Source organism: Calonectris borealis, chromosome 11 (genome assembly GCF_964195595.1).
Source record: "Calonectris borealis chromosome 11, bCalBor7.hap1.2, whole genome shotgun sequence".
NCBI lineage: Eukaryota > Metazoa > Chordata > Aves > Procellariiformes > Procellariidae > Calonectris > Calonectris borealis.
This window is the reverse complement of record NC_134322.1, coordinates 24452988-24466985: the sequence shown is the minus strand read 5'-3', so window position 1 is coordinate 24466985 and position 13998 is coordinate 24452988. Positions and strand designations below refer to the sequence as shown.

The window sequence follows — 13998 nt, the reverse complement described above, 5'->3', positions numbered from 1 at the left end:
CAGGGACATGGACAGTGGGAGTTGGCATTGTTTAGCCTAGAGAAGAGAAGGCTCCCGAGATACCTTCAGGAAATATGAGGAGGGAGAGTGTAGTGATAAGACAAGGAGTAATGGCTTTAAACTGAGAGAGGGTAGATTTAGATTAGATATGAGGAAGAAATTCTTTCGTATGAGGGGGGTGAGACACTGGAACAGGTCGTTGAGAGAAGTTGTGGATGCCCCCTCCCTGGTAGTATTCAAAGCCAGGTTGGTTGGGGCTTTGAGCAACCTGAGCCAGTGGAAAGTATCCCTGCCCATGGCAGGGGGGTTGGAAGTAGATCATCTTTAAGGTCCCTTCCACCCCAAAACCATTCTATGATTCATTCTGTGATTCATTCTGTGATTCTAGATGGTATGAAGTGGGAGCACAACAGTTCTGATGAAAGAGGCAGAGGCTTAATCACCAGGAAGGCCTCAGCAAGCAGCAACTACGAGGTGTTCAGATGTTTCATGAGCAAGGAATGTTTGTGGCCCCACAGGGCTCAGGACACAGCATAAAAGCCTGCGCTGCTCCAGGCCCTGCATCCTCCTCTCTTGCCTCCCTTTCCTCCAGGAACGAGGTAAGCCTGAGTCCGCTCCATCTCTCCCTGTGGGCTGAACTGCTCTCATGGTGGCTACTCAGGTTGATACTTGGGCTGCCTCCGCTTGGCCCCGCAATAGAACTGTTTAAGGGCTGTGACCCCTTTCCCTTTTGGTGGAGGTGGCTGGGGAGAGCTGGGAAGAGGGGCGTTCTTTCAAGCAGAAGGGGATCAATGGGGCTCAGCTGCAGGGAGGTCTGACCACCAGAATTTCTGCCTTAGGCAGATGGTCTCTAACCAAAGGGCCAAGTACATCAGTGCCATCTCTCCTGGTGGAATCAGCAGCCAGTTAGGCACATCTTTGCTCCCAGTCCTTCAAATCTAGCCTTGAGGTGAGCTGTCACGCCTGTAGTGCGTGTTAGCGAGATCAGGTGCAGGCCCTTTCTGGACATGGAGCTAGAAATGGAGATGAAGGGCAGCAAAGAGTGTCCGTGGAAGCAGAGAGATCTGCGTAAACGATAGACAGGCTGACGTTGGGGTCCGTGTTTCCTCTGTGCTCTGTGTTTCAGCTTTGCCTCCCTCACCGAGAGATGTCTTGCTTCAGACCCTGTCTCCAACGCCCCTGCGGCGCCTCCGGCCCAACCCCACTCGCAAGCAGCTGCAGTGAGCCCTGTGTCGTCCGCTGCGCTGACTCGTCGGTGGCCATCCAGGCCTCCCCGGTGGTGGTGACCCTGCCGGGCCCCATCCTCACCTCTTTCCCTCAGAGCACAGCCGTGGGATCCTCTCTGTCAGCTGCTGTTGGGAGCTCCCTCAGCGCCGGGGGGGTTCCCATCTCTTCTGGGGGCTCCCTTGGCCTGGGGGGCTCAGGGCTGTGTCTGCCTCCTCCCCACTGCAGTCTGAACTGCTGAAGCCGGCGGATCAGCCCCTTTGGAGCAGGAAGGAAGACGGGGACCCTGCAGCAGCAGGAGCGTGGCCACGGCTTGCAGACGGGTTGGGTGACCTCATCCCAGCTGGCAGCAGGGACCTGTGCCCATTACTCCTCGCTGCATGGCAGGCCTTGCTGTGTCTCCTCTGGCTCTGCCTTGCTCTGAGCTCCTCGAGAAAGGGCTCATTCTCTTCTGCTTTGCTGAACATCCCGCTGATGGGAGGTGGGTGCTGGAGTTCGAACGATTCTTGGTGGGCTGGGATTGCTAGCAGGAAACTGGAAAGGCAAACACCCTGCGTGGAGCTTGTTGTTGGGAAATGGGCCATTCTCTGTGCCTCCCTGAATCCTGCAGACGTGTTTCTTGGTCTCTGTCCTGTGCCACTGCATTTCCTCCTTCTCATTAAAGACTTTGTGCAGCATAACTGGAGACTCGTGGTGGTTTGTTCTCGTCCTCCCTCAGTTAGCCACGTGCTCTGCAAGGAAGAGGGAGATCCTGCCCTCTCCCATGGCATCAACTATAACCCCAAGCATGGAGCACTGCTAGTTGTGGGTAGAGCTCCCTTGAAGTGATACCACAGGATCAAAAATAAACAAGCAGGCAAAAGAGGGACAGAAAAGCCTCAGAGAAATGGAGAGAGCAAGAAGCAATGGAGGGAGTGGAAATGAAAGTAATGCCCCACACAGTTGCCCCGATTTGCTGTTGTCCCACATGGGAAAGGGTTGCCCAGGGAATGTTGTAAGTCTCCATCTTCGGAGATGTCCAACATCCAACCAGACAAGGTGCTCAATAGCCTCCTCTACTTGACTCTGCTTTGAGCCAGACTTGGACTGCATGATCTCCACCTCAGCTGTTGTGTGATTTGCTGAGCCGCCGCTGGATCCCCTCATCCAGGAGCAGCCATCAAGAACAAGGGAGCAGAGAGGGGGCAGGGGCCAGTGCTCAGGATAGCTGCAGAGGTGTGGTGGGCACAGGGCAGGAGAAGGGGCGCTGATGTCAGTCCCAGGGGTGGGAGCACAGGAAAGGAAGGATGATCAGAGTGCATTAAACAATTGACTCAACAGCTAGGCTCTTAAGGTGTAAGCATGCTGAGGAAAGCCCTGAGGGAGCCAAAAGGTCAAGGTCCCACTGAGATTTGAACTCAGATCGCTGGATTCAGAGTCCAGAGTGCTCACCATTACACCATGGGACCTCCTAGACACCTGCTGTCTTTCCCCTCTGGCCACCCTCGCTGAGCCCTATGCTCCTGGCTGAGCCTGACAGTCTCTCCATCTCCCTCACCACCACCAAGTGCAGCCTTCCTCTGGGGCCACAGGGCACTCTCTGCTCACTGGGCCTTTCAGGGGACTGGCAGAGCTCTTTGCGCAAGCCTGGGCATGCCCTTTCTTACAAGACCCAGGCTGGTAACCTTGCTTTTGCATAGTTACACCTGGTTAGGAACTTTCCAGCTTAACCTCTTCAACATTGCACCTCACAGAGTGCATTCATGGCCCAGCAATCGGTGGTTCGATGCGAGCACTTTCAGTGTCGGCTGCTGCCTCCCTTCACCCCCATGTTGGACAGCCTGTCAATCTGCCTGGGTAAGTAACTGCCTCTCCTGTTTCTCACCTTGTGGCTCACACTAAGCAGCCCTTAACCAGATATCCTTCCTCTTGGTTGCAGTCCTAGCCGAGCTCCTGACCTTGCTGAATGAGGTGACCAAGAGAGAGGGCAGGGCATGAGGTTCAACACTCCTGCACTCCCGAGGTCTTTCTGGCTGAGGGCAGGTCTTGGCAAGCCAGAGAGACACCTTCACATAGCGGAAGCCCCCTCACCTTCTCTTCTCCAGGCTGAACAAACACAGCTCCTTCAGCGTCTCCCTCAATCACAACGTGCTCCGGCATGCTCTGATACCACCTTGTGCACGTCCCCTCTTCCTCTTCCTGTGTGCACAGGAAGACCTCTTCTGTGGCTCATACTTCCTGACTGCGGTCCTTCTGAAAAATGGCACCAGTGCTCGTGCAACCTGGGGTGGGATTCCTGTCAGCAGTGTTGGAGAGAAATGCCCCAGAGCCTGCGATGTCCCTGTTGGCCTCTTACTGGTGGGCCTTTACTCCCACCGGCCCCTCTTCCCACTGGTGCTGTCCATGTTTGCTGGTGAAGACCTGCCAGTTCAGGGAAACTTTCTGGGTTGAACCCTGCTGGTCAACGCTGCATCCTGGATTGGCAGCTAGAGAATGGGCCACTGGGCCCGAAAGAGGGAAGGACGCATCTCAGGAGGTCTCCAGCTTTGGGAGCAGAGGGCAGGGGAGCTCCCTGATGACTAATGAGAGGGAAAAGTTGCCCCAGTCTCCAAAAATGGCAAAGAAGGACTATCTGGGGAAGCAAGGAAAGGTGATGATAAACTGGAGCAAGTTCTGCGCAGGATCCCTAGGATAGACAGGGGCCGGGGGCTCTGGCCTTGTGAGGAGAGGCTGAGCACCCAAGGCTTGCTTAGCCGGCAGAAGAAAAGGCCTAGCGTGGATCTAATGGGAGCCTCCCCGTGCCTACAAGGAGGTTACTGCAATGGCTGGAGGATGAGAGCCATGGTCAGAAATTTAACAGGCACTTTGTGACCGGTTACACGAACAAAAATGATCATCCTGAGGGTGCCTAGGCATGGGAACAGGGGTCCATGTGAAATGTCTGTCCTCAGGGTATTTCATCACACAAAAGGGCAAAGCAGTGATTAGCTGGTGTGTGAGCCTGCTTGAAGCAGGAGGATGCACCCTCTGACTCCCTGAAATGCCTTCTGCCCAGAAGGGTTGTTGGAGGCTAAAGTGGAAGCAGGGAGAGAGGATTTTGTGGGTGAACGTTTGAAGAATGTCCAAAGAGACGCATCTGAGGGTGAGAGGCATGCAGAATGTGAGTTTTGTTTTTGTCCACAGGAGCTGGGACATGCAAGAAGACCCGGTCAGCAGGCTGAGCAGATCCCCCAGAGGAGCAAGGAGCCTCCACTGAGGAGAGGGAAGGAGGCCAAGAGAGAGAAGCCATGGAGGAGGCCACCAAGAGAGAAGTGCCTGGCAGGAGTGGGACTCAAACCCACGCTTCTGAGGGAGAGTGCAACCTGAGTGCAGCGCCTTTGCTTTGCCATCCTGACCCACTGCTGGTGTCACTGCTGCTGCCATTCCTCCTCTGCAGCTGCCAGAGCCAGCCCAGCTCAGCCAGCCTCCTCCTGGCACTGCTGCGGGGGGAGCTGCGCCTGGGAGCACCCTTGCCCTGCTCCCACCGAGGGCTGCTGGCAGGTGACCACAGCACCTCCAGGCACTTCAGACCACGTGGAACAGGAGTACCCAGCACAGGGGCAGCACACTTCCAATGTGTCTCACAAAGCCCGAGGCAATCCTTCACGGGGGCAACCAAAGGAACCGTCAGCAAGTTACGGCTCTGCACATGCCAACATCTGGTCAAGGGGCTCCAGGCACACGTGTACCTTTCCCATGACTTCCTCCCATTCCCTCCAGAGCCTGAAGAAATGGGAAGACAAACACTGGCTGGGAAGCCTCCAGCTCCTCCAGTGCAGAGCCTGGCCTGCCTCCTGCTCCTCCACTTCCCAGTCTTGCCTCCTTCCCGTTCCTTCAGTTTACAAGTTGGCCTGCTTCCTCCTTCCAGCCCCCTTCACACACCCTACCTCAAGCTGCTGGGGTATGAGTGTTTTTCCATGCGTGTGAGATAAATAGGGTTTGTGGATCCTGGAGGAGCGGAGGCAAGGAGAGGAGAAGGGGACGGAACTGCTGTCTCTCAGCAGCTACAGGAGGTTATGGAAAGGATGGAGACAGACTCTCCTGAGAGCTGCACTGCAAAAAGGCAAGAGGTAACAGTCATAAGATGCAGCAAGTGATCTTGTCACTCACAAGTTGATACAAAGGAAATGTCAGCTGTTTCTTTGGTAAAAGAAGTGACAGGGTGCAAGGTGTAGCCCTGGAAGAGCTGGAGTGAGGCTATGAGCTCTGGTATCCCTGGCACGCCGGAGACCAGGGCACCATGTTCACTGAAGTCCATGGCAGGGTGACTCATGTTTGCCTGGAGCTCAGGGTTTTTCCCAACTCTTCCACATCACGATGACTCCCAGGTGCTCTGGGACACTGATCCGATGTCCCTTTGTAGTTTGAAATGCATGGAATGGGCCACCCCATCCCTGACCCAGGAAAAAGAGCCGTGAGCTTGTGGCTCCCTGCCCTGAGCCTCTCCTCAAAAGCAGGCCATCCAGGCCTCTGGCCTTTGGGGTGACCTTGCTGCGCAAAACAGGTCAATTTGGGTGTGGGTCTCTTTCAGGGAAGGATGCGGGCATTTCTCCTACTCCTCAATGTGCTCTTTTCCAACAGGTTCCCCACTTCCCAAGCTGAGCCCAGAGCCCTGGTTGGAAGAAGCGTGAGGGCCTGGTTAAGTCATCAAGGGACATGGCAATGGAGATCCCATGGAGAAGTCACTTGAAAGAGACCTGCCTGACCCTCTGATCTGCTCTTCCTTGTTACGAATCTGCCTGGGCTCATGGATGGAAAAAACAGGCTGTGGCAGAGCCTGATGAGGATAAGCAAGGCCCTCGTGGCCCTCCCTCCAGCCCACAATGGTCATCCTTGCCATTGAGCTTTGCCTCATCCCTGGAGGGGCGAGTAGCTTCTCCCATACGTGATTGTGCAGTCTGGATGTTCTGCCTAAACTTACTCCACTGTATTCTGCGTGTCAGCAATGACCAATGGGGAGGGATGTCTCTCGGCGTTAGCCTGAGTGTCTGCACTGAAAGCACTTGAGAGTTGACTTGAGGGCAGGGGAGCTCCCTGATGACTGATGAGAGGGAAATATTGCCCTAGTCTCCAAAAAAGGCAAAGAAGGACTATCTGGGGAAGCAAGGAAAGGTGATGATAAACTGGAGCAAGTTCTGCGCAGGATCCCTAGGATAGACAGGGGCCGGGGGCTCTGGCCTTGTGAGGAGAGGCTGAGCACCCAAGGCTTGCTTAGCCGGCAGAAGAAAAGGCCTAGTGTGGATCTAATGGGAGCCTCCCCGTGCCTACAAGGAGATTACTGCCATGGCCAGAGGATGAGAGTCGGTGGTCAGAAATTGAACAGGCACTTTGTGACTGACTACACAAATGTCGTGGTTTAACCCCAGCCGGCAACTAAGCACCACACGGCTGCCCTCTCACTCCCCCCTGGTGGGATGGGGGAGACAATCAGAAGAGTAAATGTGAGAAAACTCGTGGGTTGAGATAAAGACAGTTAAATAAGTAAAGCAAAAGCCACGCATGCAAGCAAAGCAAAACAAGGAATTCATTCACTACTTCCCTTCGGCAGGAAGGTGTTCAGCCATCTCATCTCCAGGAAAGCAGGGCTCCATCACGCGTAACGGCTACGTGGGAAGACAAGATGCCATAACTCCGAATGTCCCCCCTTCTTTCTTCTTCCCCCAGCTCTACATGCTGAGCATGACATCATATGATGTGGAATATCGCTTTGGTCAGTTGGGGTCAGCTGTCCCAGCTGTGTCCCGTCCCACCTTCTTGTGCACCCTCAGCCTACTCGCTGGTGGGGTGGGGTGAGAAGCAGAAACGGCCTTGACTGTGTAAGCCCTGCTCAGCAGTGACTAAAACCTCCCTGTGTTATCAACACTGTTTCCAATACAAATCCAAACCATAGCCCCATACTAGCTACCATGAAGAAAATTAACTCTACCGCAGCCAAAACCAGCAGAACGGACAAAAATGATCACCCTGAGGGTGCCTAAGCATGGGAACAGGGGTCCAGAGAGGCTGTGAAACGTCTGTCCTCAAGGTATTTTATGACCTGAAAGGACAAAGCACTGGTCAGCTGGTGTGAGCCTGCTTGGAGCAGGAGGACGCACTCTCAGACACCCTGAAATGCTTTCCGCCCACCGTTGGAGGGTAAAGTGGAAGCAGGGAGAGAGGATTTTGTGGGTGAGTGTTTGAAGAATATGCAAAGAGCCGCCTTTGAGAGCAAGAGGCATGCAGAATGTGAGTTTTATAGGGGAGAGTGGAAAAGTGGAATTGCCTAGGGAGTCTCCTGTCCACCCACGTTTCTGTTCTAAGTCCCCCTGCTAGTGGTGGCTGGGACATGCAGCAAGGCCTGATCCAGAGTGCCTAGAGGAGCAAGGCAGGGAAAGGGCAGGAAACCAAGAGAGAGGAGCCTGTCAGGAGTGGGACTCGAACCCACGCCTCCCAGGGAGACTGCAACCTGAATGCAGCGCCTTAGACCGCTCGGCCATCCTGACCCTCTGCTGCTGCTGCTAGCGCTGCCTCGGCTGCTGCCGTTCCTCCCCCTGCAGCTGCCAGAGCCAGCCCAGCTCAGCCAGCCTCCTCCTGGCACTGCTGCAGGGGGAGCTGCGCCTGGGAGCACCCTTGCCCACCCCCACCGAGGGCTGCTGGCAGGTGACCACAGCACCTCCAGGCACTTCAGGCCACGTGGAACAGGAGTACCCAGCGCAGGGGCAGCACACTTCCAATGTGTCTCACAAAGCCCAAGGCAATCCTTCACGGGAGCAACCAAAGGAACCGTCAGCAAGTTACGGCTCTGCACCTGCCAACATCCGGTCAAGGGGCTCCAGGCACACGTGTACCTTTCCCATGACTTCCTCCATTCCCTACAGAGCCCCAGGATATGCAAGCCAAGCACTTGGTCGGCAGTGCTGCCTCATGGATGGTTCCTTGGGGCAACAAGGGTGCTTCCTTCTTCCCTGCCTGGGGCCGGGAAGGCTGGGCAAGGAGGTCTCTGCCACACCAACCCCTGGGCGAGCACTGTGCCAGTCTCAAGGAGCCAGTGTGTGGGAAAAGGGCTGGAGAGTCAAGGCGAAAGGACAGGAGATGCGCCAAGTGCTGAGCAACGGCTGAGCTCCAGTTGCTGTGGGGAAGAGGCTCACTTACTGCCCATGGTGCAGAGGAAGGAGGGCACAGCTCTCTCTGGGACTTGTTGCTTCATGGATGGCATCTCAGGAGGTCACTAGTCCAAATGCCTGCTCAAAGCAGGGCTAGCCCCAAAGCTAGAGCAGGCTGCTCAGTGCCTGAGCCCCATTGAAACTTGAGTGCGATACGCAGGCATGGAGAATCCCAAAGTTCTCTGGGCACCTGCTCCAGTGCTTCAACACTCCCTGAGAATCTCTGTATGGCCCAAAGCAGCACCCGCAGTCTGCTTTTGCCAAGGCTGGCCTGGCTGAAAACCAGGCCTGTGTCTGCTGGGTTTGGAGGTGCCCCAAGGCCTGGCCATGAGGCAAGGCTGCAGGGGGAGCCAAGGGGAGTGGCTCGACTGCCCTAAGGGAGCTGAACTTGCTGAGGGAAGCTGGGCTGTTTTGGAGCAGGAGAGGCAAGGCACTGTGGAGCCCGGCTGAAGAAAAGCTTGTCTGCGTTGGCCAGGAATCGAACCCGGGTCAACTGCTTGGAAGGCAGCTATGCTCACCACTATACCACCAACGCTCCTGGATGCACTGCAGCCTCCTGCTCCTCCAGCCCAGAGCCTGGCCTCGCTCCTGCTCCTGCACTTCCCAACCTCACCTACCTTCCGCTCTTCCAGCTCACAAACTGGCCTGCCTCCTGCTCCTCTACTTCACAGACTGGCCAGCCTCCTCTTTCCAGCCTCTGCACACACATGACATCAAGCTGCTGGGATGTGTGTGTGCTTCTCTGTGCGTGAGATGTTGGCTAGGGAATCTCAAGCTGCTGGGTGTTGGTAATGGTGCCGCTCCCCATCTGCGTTCATACGTGTGCCAGCTGTGCATGTAGTATGCAAGTGTAGGTGCGTTTGTGTGGTGGTATAAGCACAGCCAAACACCCACCCGGCTGCTCACTACTCTCCGCACCTTCAGTGGGGGACAGTGCATTGAAAATAGGACGACAAAGCTCCAGGGTCAAGATAAACACAAGGACATGGCTTAGGAAAAACTGTTGTGAGCAAAGCAAGCTTGACTTGGGAACAAATAATTTTTTGCCAATTAAAACAGATTCACGTAGTGAGAAACAAAAAGACAAACATAAACCACCACCTTTCCTCTCCCCTGTCCCAGGCTCAACTTTACTCCTTCACTCCTAGACCCTTTTACCTGCCCAAGCAGGGTGCATCTTCCCTCTGCTCTTTCCCACTCTTTTTGTTCCTTCCACCTCTCTCTGCCCGGCAATTTCTGCCCTTTCTGGAATATGTTTTCACAGAGGGACCACAAACTTTGACGATGTGTCGTGCGGTGGGTCCACTGTGGAGCTGGAACTGGCTGTGTCTGACACAGGGCAGACCCTTACCTCCTCTCACAGAGGCCACTTTGCAGCACCCCCTAACCCCTCCACTACCAACACCTTGCCATGTGTAGCCAATACAGTGCCCATTGGCAATACCATTGGGCATAACACTGAGCTAACACAGGTCTCCACCTGCCCCAGACGGAGGCACGTTCACGTTGTCCCGAGCTAACGTGTGGTTGTATGGTGTGGGCTTTGGTGGACTTAAAAAGGCACAACAACTAGCCTGGATTTCGTCTAAGGCACTGGATATGTCCATATCTAATACACTTGTCTAGTATTAGCTCAGCAATCGGTGAGTGAAAAGCAGGCAACGCTAGGATAATGATTATTATTCCTATTGTATAATGTGCAAATAGGGCAGGTGGATCATTTCTAGCTCAGGTTTCTTGCTCTATATAACTTGGTTGGATAAGAGCATCTGCTGCATTCCATGTTGCAGGCCCGTAAGTAATTTGCTTTGCAGGGCTCTACCCATTACCTGTTCCTGGGCTAAAATCTGCCTTGTGCTGCTACTGGTTTTGGTGGTGGATGATTGCTTTGGTGAATCCCCATGCCAGCACTGATGAATGAAGAAGTACATCGAACCAGGACCTACCTTTGCCTACAGACACGGGGAGTACCATTTTCTTTCAGCTGCTATTTTCTTATTAAACACCGCAACTAAGATGTTTTCATACTGCTCTGTGATTGGCTGACAGCCATTTCTTGACCTCATCATACCCACCGACTCTCAGGCAGACCTGTGATTGGCTGTCAGGACCAGCCACCACTACCCGTGTACCCAGAAGCACATCAGGCAAGGAAGCCCCCACTCACTAAATGTGCAAAGAGGCAACTTTTGACAGCGTCATTCCCCATGGGTTCTCATATTGCTTTGTGATTGCCTGACGGCCATTTCTGACACTGTCAAAACCGCATGGTCTCAGTTCTCCCTCTGATGGGCTGTCCTTTTCCTTTGGACCAAGAAGTGTTCAGATATAAAAAGATATACCATGCAGTGCTATCCACTATGGAATGAAGACAAGCACCTAGCGCAAGCAGTGTTCCTGTGGCTGACCCATCACCTGCTGAGCCAGAAGTGACCTCACAGTCAATATCCAAGGGATCTTCTGGTTTCTGGCCCATCAGGTACTCAGGTAGCAGGGAGCTCCCTTGCAGATACCCAAGCCATCTCCCTGCTGCCAGCTCATGGAAGCACTCAGACAAGGAGGACTTCTGGAAGAGGCCACTCCCGATTGTTTTTGAAGGGTCATTGCAATTGAAGTGTTGATCTGCTGGAGGGTAGGAAGGCTGTGCAGAGGGACCTGGACAGGCTGGATCGATGGGCTGAGGCCAATTGTATGAGGTTCACAACAACCCCATGCAACGCTACAGGCTTGGGGAAGAGGGGCTGGAAAGTGCCCAGAGGAAAAGGACCTGGGAGTGCTGGTTGACAGCCAGCTGAACATGAGCCGGCAGTGTGCCCAGGTGGCCAAGAAGGCCAACAGCATCCTGGCTTGTATCAGAAATAGTGTGGCCAGCAGGAGTAGGGCGGTGATCGTGCCCCTGTACTGGGCACTGGTGAGGCCGCACCTCGAATCCTGTGTTCAGTTTTGGGCCTCTCACTACAAGAAGGACATTGAGGTGCTGGAGCGTGTCTAGAGAAGGGCAACGAAGTTGGTGAAGGGTCTGGAGCACAAGTCTGGTGAGGAGCGGCTGAAGGAACTCGAACTGTTTAGGCTGGAGAAGAGGAGGCTGAGGGGAGACCTCATCGCACTCTACAACTACCTGAAAGGAGGTTGTAGCGAGGTGGGGGTCATTCTCTTCTCCCAAGTAACAGCGATAGGACGAGAGGAAATGGCCTCAAGTTGCGCCAAGGGACGTTTAGATTGGACATTAGTGTCGTGGTTTAACCTGGCAGGCAGCCAAATACCACGCAGCCGCTCACTCACTCCCCCCCACCCCAGCGAGACGGGGAGAGAATCGGAAGGGTAAGAGTGAGAAAAACTTGTGGGTTGACGTAAAGACAGTTTAATAGAACAGAAAAGGGAAAATAATAATGATAATGATAAAATATACATAATGAATGATGCACAATGCAATTGCTCACCACCCGCGCTGACCGATAACCAAGTAGCGATCGGTACTTCCTGGATCACGCCTACCGTTCATATACTGAGCATGACGTCACATGGTATGGAATACGCCATTAGCCAGCTGGGCTGGCTGTCCTGATTATGTTCCCTCCCATCTTGTGTACGTAGCTCAGTCAGTAAGCATGGGAGCTGTCCTTGGACTAGGAGGGCACTTAGCAACAACCGAAAACATCAGTGTTATCAACATTCAGCTCATACTAAATCCAAAACATAGCACTAGGAAGAAATTTAACACTATCCCAGCCGAAACCAGGACAATTAGGAAAAATTTCTTTACTGAAAGAGTGGTCAGGCCTTGGAACAGGCTGCCCAGGGAAGTGGTAGAGTCACCATCCCTGGAAGTATTTAAAAGACGTGTAGATGAGGCACTTAGGGACATGGTTTAGTGGGCATAGTGGTGTTGGGTTGACGGTTGGACTCGATGATCTTAGAGGTCTTTTCCAACCTTAATGATTCTACGATTCTATGATTCTATGAAATGTCATGGCCCGGCAAGGGAAGGAGCAACTCATCCTGGAGCTCCATCACAGGTGCTCTCCATGCCACAAACTTCACAGATGGCTCAGTGTTGTGGAGGCAGCTGGAACCAGCTGTGGCTGGCACAGGACAGTCCCTTAGCTCTTCTCACAGAGGCCACCCTGCAGCACCCCTCTCCCCTCCACTACCAACACCTAGCCACATGTAGCCAATACAGCGCCCATTGGGAATTCCTGCTTGGCCCTGGCTGGACCTGTGAGCGGGCAAGGCAGCAAACAGCCTAGGATGGAGAAAACCCCCAGATGGTCAAGTTGATCACATTGGTGTTTCCCAAAGTAGCACCAGCCTTGTCTTCTTCCAAACCTGCAGAGTCCTGGAGGTCCCCACTTGCAGCTGGGAAGTTGGGATTGAGCTGCCTGATGGGAAGGGAGAAACACCTGTGTCCCCAGGACACCCACTGCCTTGTGGGGGGAGCCCTGTGCTGTGCTCTGCCTGCTGCTCCACACGCACCCGTCTGCCTGGCTGAGGGGCACTTTGGGAGTGCTGGCAAGATCTCAGATCCATGAGGTGTCTTCCCTTCTTCGTTAGCAATGAGGGCCACGTTGCGCAGACTCTCTTTGGAGATGAGCTGCTGTAGTTTCAGGTGTAGGGAAGACAGCTGGTATGGCTGTGCCGCTCGGGGTGTCAGGTGAGATCAGGCTCTTAAGTTCTGCTCAACAACCAACAACAGCGGACCTCTTTTCATGGCTCATACTCAGCACTGGTCCGTTCTCTTCCCGCAACTTACCTACCTTCTCAATGGGAGCAGGATTTCCCATTCACCCAGGAATTTGTGGGGTGGGGGTGCGGGGTGGGCAAGGACAAGTGCTGTAGGCCAGGGGGTTTTACTGTCTCCCTGGGCACCAGGTACAGTTTGGAGCCGAGTCCCACAGCTGCAGGGTGGTTAATTGCAGGCAGCCCAAAAGAGGACTGCGCCCCGTAGTTGGCAGGATTCGAGCCTGCGCGGGGAAACCCCAATGGATTTCTAGTCCATCGCCTTCACCACTCGGCCACAACTACCTGCTCCAGCCCTCTCTGCCCTGCTCATCACATGCCCTGTGCAATGACACCCGGCTCCCTGGGAGTTTCAGGGCCAGGCTTCACTCGGAGCCCTGCAGTTCAGACCTGCACTGAGCATGACAGGTACCAGGCTTCCAGAGGCCTTTAGGGGCATAACCACAGGGGCTATGGCTGCAGCTCCCAGCACCTTGTCCTCAGCCGGGCATCTGGGTTACCCTGCCACGGCCAGGTGGTTCCACTCCCCAGCTGGTCTTGACTGCTTCCAGAGAAGAAGGGAAGGCAGCTATGTGGAGACAACCAGGGATGGTGGCAGTTGTGGGACCCCGCTTTGCTTCTCAAATTTATCTGCGGGGGACTCCAAACCTGCTATGAGCACTAGGGTGGGGACATTCCTGCAGGGAAGATGGTGATCTCCAGGCAGCACCTCCAGCCTCTTGGGGACGTAGGGTGGTGTCAACCCTTGAACAAAGACCACGACTGCCTGCAGGTTGTTGGTGTGTAGAGGGAATGGCTTGTAAGAGTGAGAGAGATCTATGGAAAGGGCGTAGCCTGGCTGAGGAGAAGTGTGGAGGGTGAAAGGGAGAATAAATGA

At 54.4% G+C, this 13998-nt stretch overlaps 4 non-coding genes across 4 annotated transcripts; all 4 read right to left on the bottom strand.

Moving 5' to 3' along the window:
• Positions 1 to 2600: 2600 nt before the first annotated feature.
• On the bottom strand, positions 2601 to 2672 carry TRNAQ-CUG (transfer RNA glutamine (anticodon CUG)). The gene has a single exon. It is a non-coding gene; the product is annotated as a tRNA-Gln (tRNA).
• Positions 2673 to 7641: 4969 nt separating this feature from the next.
• On the bottom strand, positions 7642 to 7724 carry TRNAL-CAG (transfer RNA leucine (anticodon CAG)). The gene has a single exon. It is a non-coding gene; the product is annotated as a tRNA-Leu (tRNA).
• A 1123-nt stretch (positions 7725 to 8847) lies between these two features.
• TRNAG-UCC (transfer RNA glycine (anticodon UCC)) lies at positions 8848 to 8919 on the bottom strand. The gene has a single exon. It is a non-coding gene; the product is annotated as a tRNA-Gly (tRNA).
• A 4405-nt stretch (positions 8920 to 13324) lies between these two features.
• Positions 13325 to 13406, bottom strand: TRNAS-AGA (transfer RNA serine (anticodon AGA)). Its single transcript has one exon. It is a non-coding gene; the product is annotated as a tRNA-Ser (tRNA).
• Between the last annotated feature and the right edge of the window lie 592 nt (positions 13407 to 13998).